The 7,500-nt window shown below is 37.8% G+C and overlaps 1 protein-coding gene across 7 annotated transcripts in view; it reads right to left on the bottom strand.

Annotated features, from left to right (window-relative positions):
* LOC106871338 (uncharacterized) overlaps nt 1-7,500 on the bottom strand; it is a 377,312-nt gene that overhangs the window by 179,418 nt on the left and 190,394 nt on the right. The gene's annotated exons all lie outside the window — the stretch shown is intronic.

Below are 7,500 nucleotides of genomic sequence, written 5' to 3'. Positions count from 1 at the left end.
TTTGCTCAAGAACGCAATACGCCACCCAGTCCAGGTATTGAAACCACAGCGTTATGACCAGAAGTCCAACACTCCAACCACTAAGCCACGCATCTCCACCTTACTTTCTTTTATTTTTTTACATCTTTATTCAACTGATGCCGTCAGAGAAAAAGAGATATAAAACATGATAACGATGACAATGGTTACATGTGTGTGTGCGTATGCACTCTCATACTAACAAATGCATGTGTGTGTGTGTGTGTGTGTGAGTGTGTGTGTGTGTGTGTGTGTGTGTGCGCATGTGTGTGTGTGTGTGCGCGCGCATGTGTAATGCAAAGTGAAATGAAGCCATTAATCCTTCTTGAATTAGATACACACACGTGCACCTGTGTATGTGTGTGCATATGTATAAGTGTGTGCTTGCATGTGTGTGTGTCTGTATGTGTGTTGAGGGAGGGGAAACCTGTGAGCTTCAGGATATGTATTTGAGTGTATGAATGCATGAACGTGTGTGTGTGTGTGTGTGTGTGTGTTAGTCTGTGTAAGTGCGTGTGTGAGACACTGTGGAATATAAACATCTGTTGGGTATATGTAAATAATACTTAACATCAGCTATAAGGGAAGGGGAAACTAGCGTTACCTAGCAACAACGTCCTGTTTACTTATACACACACACACACACACACGCACGCATGCATGCACGCTCTCTTCTATTCTTTCCCTTGTTCAGTTTCTGGTCAACGATCATACGGGGACAGAGCCTTCAAGGGTCATGAGAATTTTCACTCAATTACATTGACTACCCTAGAATTTAGTGCAATACTTAATTTATCACGCACCGTTAGAGGAAAAGATAAGCAAAATGAGGTATCAAAAGGGTTAAAGTGATTCTAAAGTGAAACCTCTTATCAAAATTTCGCCTTCGTTTCTTTTAAAACATTGATTTAATAATAACGAGATTATTTAACTAAATTCCTCATTATTTTCAAATAGATAAAAAAATTGTGTATTTTAACAGAAATATCCTTCCTACTATAGGAACAAGGCCTGGATTTTTGTGGGGAGGGGGACAGTTGATCCCATGGATTCCAGTAGGCAACAGTCAAATGACTGAAACAAGTAAAAGAAAAAAGAGACACACACATACAATGGGATTCTATACAATTTCCACGAAATCAAATTCACAAGTATTGGTCCCCCCCCCCACCCGACGGATATAAAACAAAACACTTGCCCACTCGCTGAACTTAAGACAACATGGTTGCCAAGCAAGATTCTAAACCACCAAGTCATACCTGCACTGATATGGAAATTCTTACAGGTAAAAATATAGAGACAGAGTGCATAGAGTACAAATGAGTAAGATAAACAGGGAGCAGGGGAGAGATTTTTATGTGACTATCTACAACAGCCCCTTACAGACTCCTTTCATTTCTATTTTCACTCTCAACTGGACCCACAGAGCTATTTAATGTTTCAAAAAAATCCTTCAATTAAATATTATTAGGAATTGTATAAAAAGAAAAAAAATTAAAATATTTTGTGTAATGAAGAAATATAATTAATTTATGGCAGATATATTTTAATATCAAAAATCTTATAGCAGACAATCCTCATCGGTTATGGTCTCTGTGTGTATTTTTAAACAGCAAGAACCAATATGAGAGAATCTTTCAAGGCTAACAACGCAATTTACTTTCATATATATATATATAATATAAATAATATATAAATATATGCATATATCCATATATATATGTACATACCTACATCTATATGTATACGTACAAGCATATATGGGTACAGGACATCACAAAAAACGTTAAACACAATGAGAGACGAAAACAGAAAACAAGCTTTTTTTCAAACAACAAAAAAAAACACAGAAAAACGAGACATGCAACATAAAAAGCATAACCCTTCGTCAGTTGTCCCTGTCCATCTACTCCGCGTTTCGAAGGCAATATATGTGTGTGTGCGTGTGTAAATGAAGGCATGTGGCCCAGTGGTTAGGCTGTTGCACTCACAATTGCTAGATCGTGGGTTTGATTCCCTGACTGGGCAGCATTTTGCTTTCTTCGTCAGAACACTTCATTTCACATTGCTTCAGTCCCCGCTTTTCGACCAGGGGAGAATGTCGGCTTGTTCGCCTAGCCAGCAGGGTGGCATCATTTGAAGGCTAAAATAATGGAAAAGTGCACTGTGACCAGTGATGTGTAACAACATCTGATGGCCTGGTCAGTCACGGGATTACGCGATATATATAATGCACACACATGATAGGGTTCTTTCCATCCCTCGAATCTACTCACAAAGCATTGCTCAGCCCAGGGAGAAACTTAGTTGGAAAATGAACTGCTCCACAACACTGCTATGTATACATGTGTTTGTGTGTGTGTGTGTGTGTAAATTTGTTGTATCACGGGAAGGTCATTATGCAATAAACACATACACTGGTTGTATTTCACTTATTTATTTTTGCTAGTCAACCAGTTAACTATTTAACCAATCGATTGTTTCATAAATCATTTAGTCAATCAATAAGATAGGCTTATCAAAGTCTTTCTTGCCATTCACAATATCTCAGCCACGACGGGCTCCTGACCATCCTGAGAAGCAACAAGAGATGTTGTATTCACTTCAGTTCAAAAACAAGAACCAAACACAAAAGTGAAATATATAAAAGTCGTGGTATCCAACATGGTCATGGTATAGATAATTGGTTGGCCTGAAGCATAGATATGGCTTGTAGAGATAACACAAAAGGAGACAATAATCAATCAGTAAAATTTACTAAATCAATGAATCCAATTTACTTGGTTCCAGACTGAATTAGACCAAAGTTCCGATAAGATGACCACTACCATACAACTCCAGTAAAGAGCCAGAGAAGTTGCTAACATGCAATAAGAATAGAATAGGTAATCATGCCAGAGACATCTCAAAGAATGCTCACCAAATGCATATTATGTAACTTTAAGGAGCTGCGTAGACGTTCAGTGTTCCTTCTCTTCGGGTACTTTTCTATCTGTCCCTTACAACAATGGATTTGTAAGGGACAAGTAGAAAAGTAGCTGAAGAGAAGGTACAATGAATATCTTATACAGCACCTTAAAGTTACATAATATGCATTTGGTGAATCTTTTGAAACATATGTAGTGCATAATTAGCTATTCCATATCTTTCACTAAGGCATAGTGATATTATATGCTTCAGAAAAGAGTGTAATAAGAATTTATATAAATGACAAGGGACCAAGAAATTATGTGAAGTTCATTATCTCATTCCTTGTTCCCTTGTCATTTTATATAATCCCTCATATATATATATATATATATATATATATAAAACCAGCTGAAGCTGCAAATCCAATCTAGAACTCAAGTGATGAAAGAAAACTCTGAATGACCCGTCCTTGTTTTCTTTGGCCCCTTTTTTGCATCACCTAATTGTCTGGATGTTTTGCATTCTTGTCCCATTTTTGTATTCTGTTATTTATATATATATAAGTGCATTATATAATATTAAATACACACACACACACGTATATATGTATGAATGTACACACTCATACATATATGTTCAATATTATATATACGTATATTAACAGAGAGTAGCAGATTGAACGAAGAAGCAAGGTGGTTGGTTGGTGGTGGTGCCAAAGTGTGGCTGCAATCTGACAACGAAAACCAATGAACGAATAAAAGAACAAAGGAATTGTCTAACTAGAATACATTCCTTCTGCCTTTGATGTTTTAATTTTTCCGAAAACAATCAAGAATTAATTATGAAAGATTCAGTGAAGTAATTAAAACTGACTTTCAACTTAATAAAAGACAGTTTATTTATTTATTTATCTATTGAAAATCTTGTATCTTTCATGTAAAAGAGAAGAACTTGGTCTAAGGTTGCAGTGGTGCCGAAATGGTTAAGACAATAAACTCCTATAGATTAGGGTTACTCAGATGCCACCAGGAATTTTAGGGGAAAGGGTTTTTAGTTAATTATATAAACCCCCAGTTTGTTATTGAATTTTATTTTATCAACCCTGAAAGAACGGAAGTGGATTTTGGCAAAATTTGAACTGAAAATATAAAATAAGAAAAAGAAATGTCCCTTGGCATTTTGTCTGGTGACCTAACGATTGTTTGAGTTTTAATAATAAGAATGGGTTCTGATTTAGGCATGATGCCCACAAATTTGAGGGGAAGGGTATTAGTTGATTACAACATCCCCCAGTATGTCACTGGTATTATCCCTGGAGGGATGAAAGGCAAAGTTCACCTTGATGGTAAGCGCCAGAAGAAATGCTACTGAGCACATTTGTCCAGTTCTACCAATTCACAATTATTATTATCAATAATAATGATTTCAAATTTTGGCACAAGGCCAGCAATTTCAGGGGTGGGGGATAAGTCAATTACATCGACCCCAGCCCCCACCCCAGGGTTCAACTAATACTTATTTAATCGACCAAAATGAAAGACAAGGTCAACCTCAGCAGAATTTTCAACTCCGATAAAATGCTGTTCCATATTTCAATCTGGCCAACGATTCTGCCAACTCACCACCTTGATAACAACAACAACAACAACAATAATCCTTATTTACATTCGATGGATATTTCTCCTCATCTTGTTTGTTCCTAACACAACGTTTCGGCTGATGTACCTTCCAGCCTTTTTTAGGTGTCTTCGAGAAATTTCGAGCCTGGGTTCTCATTCCTAAGGTATTTTTTGATATTATTATTATTATTATTATTATATAGAACTGAACAATACTCCTTTCTACTAAAGGTACAAGGCCTGAAATTTGATGGGAGAGGGGACTAATCAATTACATCGATCCCAATGCTTCACTGGTACTTAATTTATCAACCCCGAAAGGATGAAAGGCAAAGTTGACCTCAGTGGGATTTGAACTCAGAACGTAAGGACGAATGAAATGACACAAAGCATTTTGCCAAGCATGATCACGATTCTACCAGTTGACCATCTTAGATAATAGCAATAATCTTTTCTACTCTAGGCACAAGGCCAGAAATTTTGGGGGAATGGGGCTAGTCGATTAGATTGACCCCAGTACACAACTGGTACTTAATTTATTAACTCCGAAAGGTTGAAAGGCAAAGTTGACCTTGGCACAATTTGAACTCAGGATGTAAAGACACGCTAAGCATTTTGCCCAGCGTGCTAACGTTTCTGCCAGCTCACTGCCTTTATATAATAATAATAATAATAATGTCCTGATGCAGTACCAAACAGTGGCTCTCATGGCTTCTGGTCTTAACTGATTGGAAGTGTTATCATGTACATTATTTTGTCTTGATACAAAAGATGGGCTACAGCAAATATTCTGTTCAATACCACAGATTTGCTTGTCAGTTGTTTGACCTTAACCAGTTGAGCATGTCCCTTGGTGGCTGACGATATGTGCATCTCTGATCACGAGCAGAAGTAGTGGGGGAGCATCATAACCATGTGTTGAGAGGAGTTCTTTGGGGTTTGGATAATTCACCTTTGGAAACATGGGTGTTTTGCTCAACATCCTTAAACAACCCTTATTCAAGGACCTTTTAAGCGAGATGGACTACTCGACCTAAAGAAAAGGTTATGCACTGTTTATCTTGATATGAGATCACCATGTCGCGCACATATGTTTGTGATGCATGTGCCTGGTGTACCCTTATTATACAGGTAGTCATGATGGGTATATTGGGCTTCGTATATTTTCCCCCAGTGTCACTTTGATGGCATGCACTGCTCTCTCACTCACTCAATAATAATAATAATAATAATAATAATAATAATAATAATAATAATGATAATATCTTTATCTGAATTACTAAACTGTCGATGTAAATTTTTCTTACAATATATATTTATCCTACTTGGATTTGTGTAAGGGCCTTTAAGACTGGCCCTTAAATAAAATAAGACTGGCCCTTAAATAAAAAAAAATCATTCATCAAGTAGCAGAGAGAGAGAAACATTCCTATCACCTTTATTCATGAGTAGGGTATTGTTGTAGCCAAAATGTTAATATATGTAGAAATGTAAACGTGTGTAAGTGTATAAATATATAACACAAATGTGCTTCTCACACACACTAACACATATATACACACATATATGTATACACACACACACATATATATATAGATATATGCTTACACAAATGCTTTTGGTTTTGAGAAGAGGGCGCATCTGTGTTTCTAGAGGTGAAGAATAGGGATGGTAGGGGGAGGGAGAGTGTGGGAGAGAGGAGAGGAGGAGGAGGAGATTGTGGGGGAAGAATGAGGAGAGTGTGAGGCAGACAGGGGAGTGATAAATGGGAAGGAGGGAGAGTAAGAGAGAGAGGAGAGATAAGGAATGAGAGACTGAGAATGGGAAGGAGGGAGAAAGAGGAGAGCGAAGAAAACAAAAGTTTATTAGAGAGGGGGGGAGGTAGAAGGTCCAACAAGGGGGAGTCTTGGGGGGGGATGATGTGGAACAATGGTGTGGCAGACAATAAGAGGGGGAGAGAGAATGAAAGAGAGAGAGAGAGTAATGGGGGGGTGTTAATGGAGGAACGGAAGTGATCATGTGGTGAGAGAGTGAGGTGTGGGAAGAAGAATGAAGAGAAATGATGAAGGTGAAGGTATGAAAGAGAGACGGAGGGGGTGGATGGTAAAAGGGAAGGAAGGAAGGAAGGAAGAGTGAAGGAAGAATGTTAAAGAAGGAAGGAAGGAAGGAAGGAAGAAAAAGGAAAGGTAGATTATTTGAGAGTAGAAATGTACAGGTAATAATTGCTGAATGTGTGTGTGTGTGTGTGTGTGTGTGTGTGTGTGTGACGATGAGGAAAAGATTAGTAGTTGCTGAAATAGGTAAAGATGTTGGTTGGTTGCTTGCTTGGCTGGTTGGCTAATAGCAAGATTGATTGATAAGAAGTTATACACACACACACACTCACACACATGTATATACCCATACACATATATACAGATAGATTTAGATAGATACACGAAAACATATACAGACAGATCTCTCTCTCTCTCTCTCATACATCCACATAACCTATCTATGTATATATGTGTGTGTATATATATACATATATATATATGAATAATAATAAATGGGCCCTTTTAAAGCTTAGCCAGGCTTATGGACCCGGTTTCCTGGTTCCAATGGCGTACGTGTTCCCCAGCTGGACGGGACGCCAGTCCATCGCAGCGTTACTCATTTTTGCCAGCTGAGTGGACTGGAGCAACGTGAAATGAAGTGCTTTGCTCAAGAACACAATGCGTCGCCCGGTCCAGGAATCAAAACCACAATCTTACGATCATCGTACTCACACCCTAACCACTAAGCCACGCGCCTCCACACACACACACACACACATATATATTAGAAAAAATAATGATAATATTATTTTTTCTAATATATAATTCCTGTACATCACCTCCAAACCTTATATGTATATATATATATATATATATATAAGGGGTATAGAAAGGGCTATAATAGAAGGCACTTCCCC

This window comes from Octopus bimaculoides, chromosome 26 (assembly GCF_046866305.1).
Source record: "Octopus bimaculoides isolate indiv1 chromosome 26, ASM4686630v1, whole genome shotgun sequence".
Classification (NCBI taxonomy): domain Eukaryota; kingdom Metazoa; phylum Mollusca; class Cephalopoda; order Octopoda; family Octopodidae; genus Octopus; species Octopus bimaculoides.
Note: the sequence above shows the minus strand (reverse complement) of the source record. Positions and strands in the feature narration are given on the sequence as shown.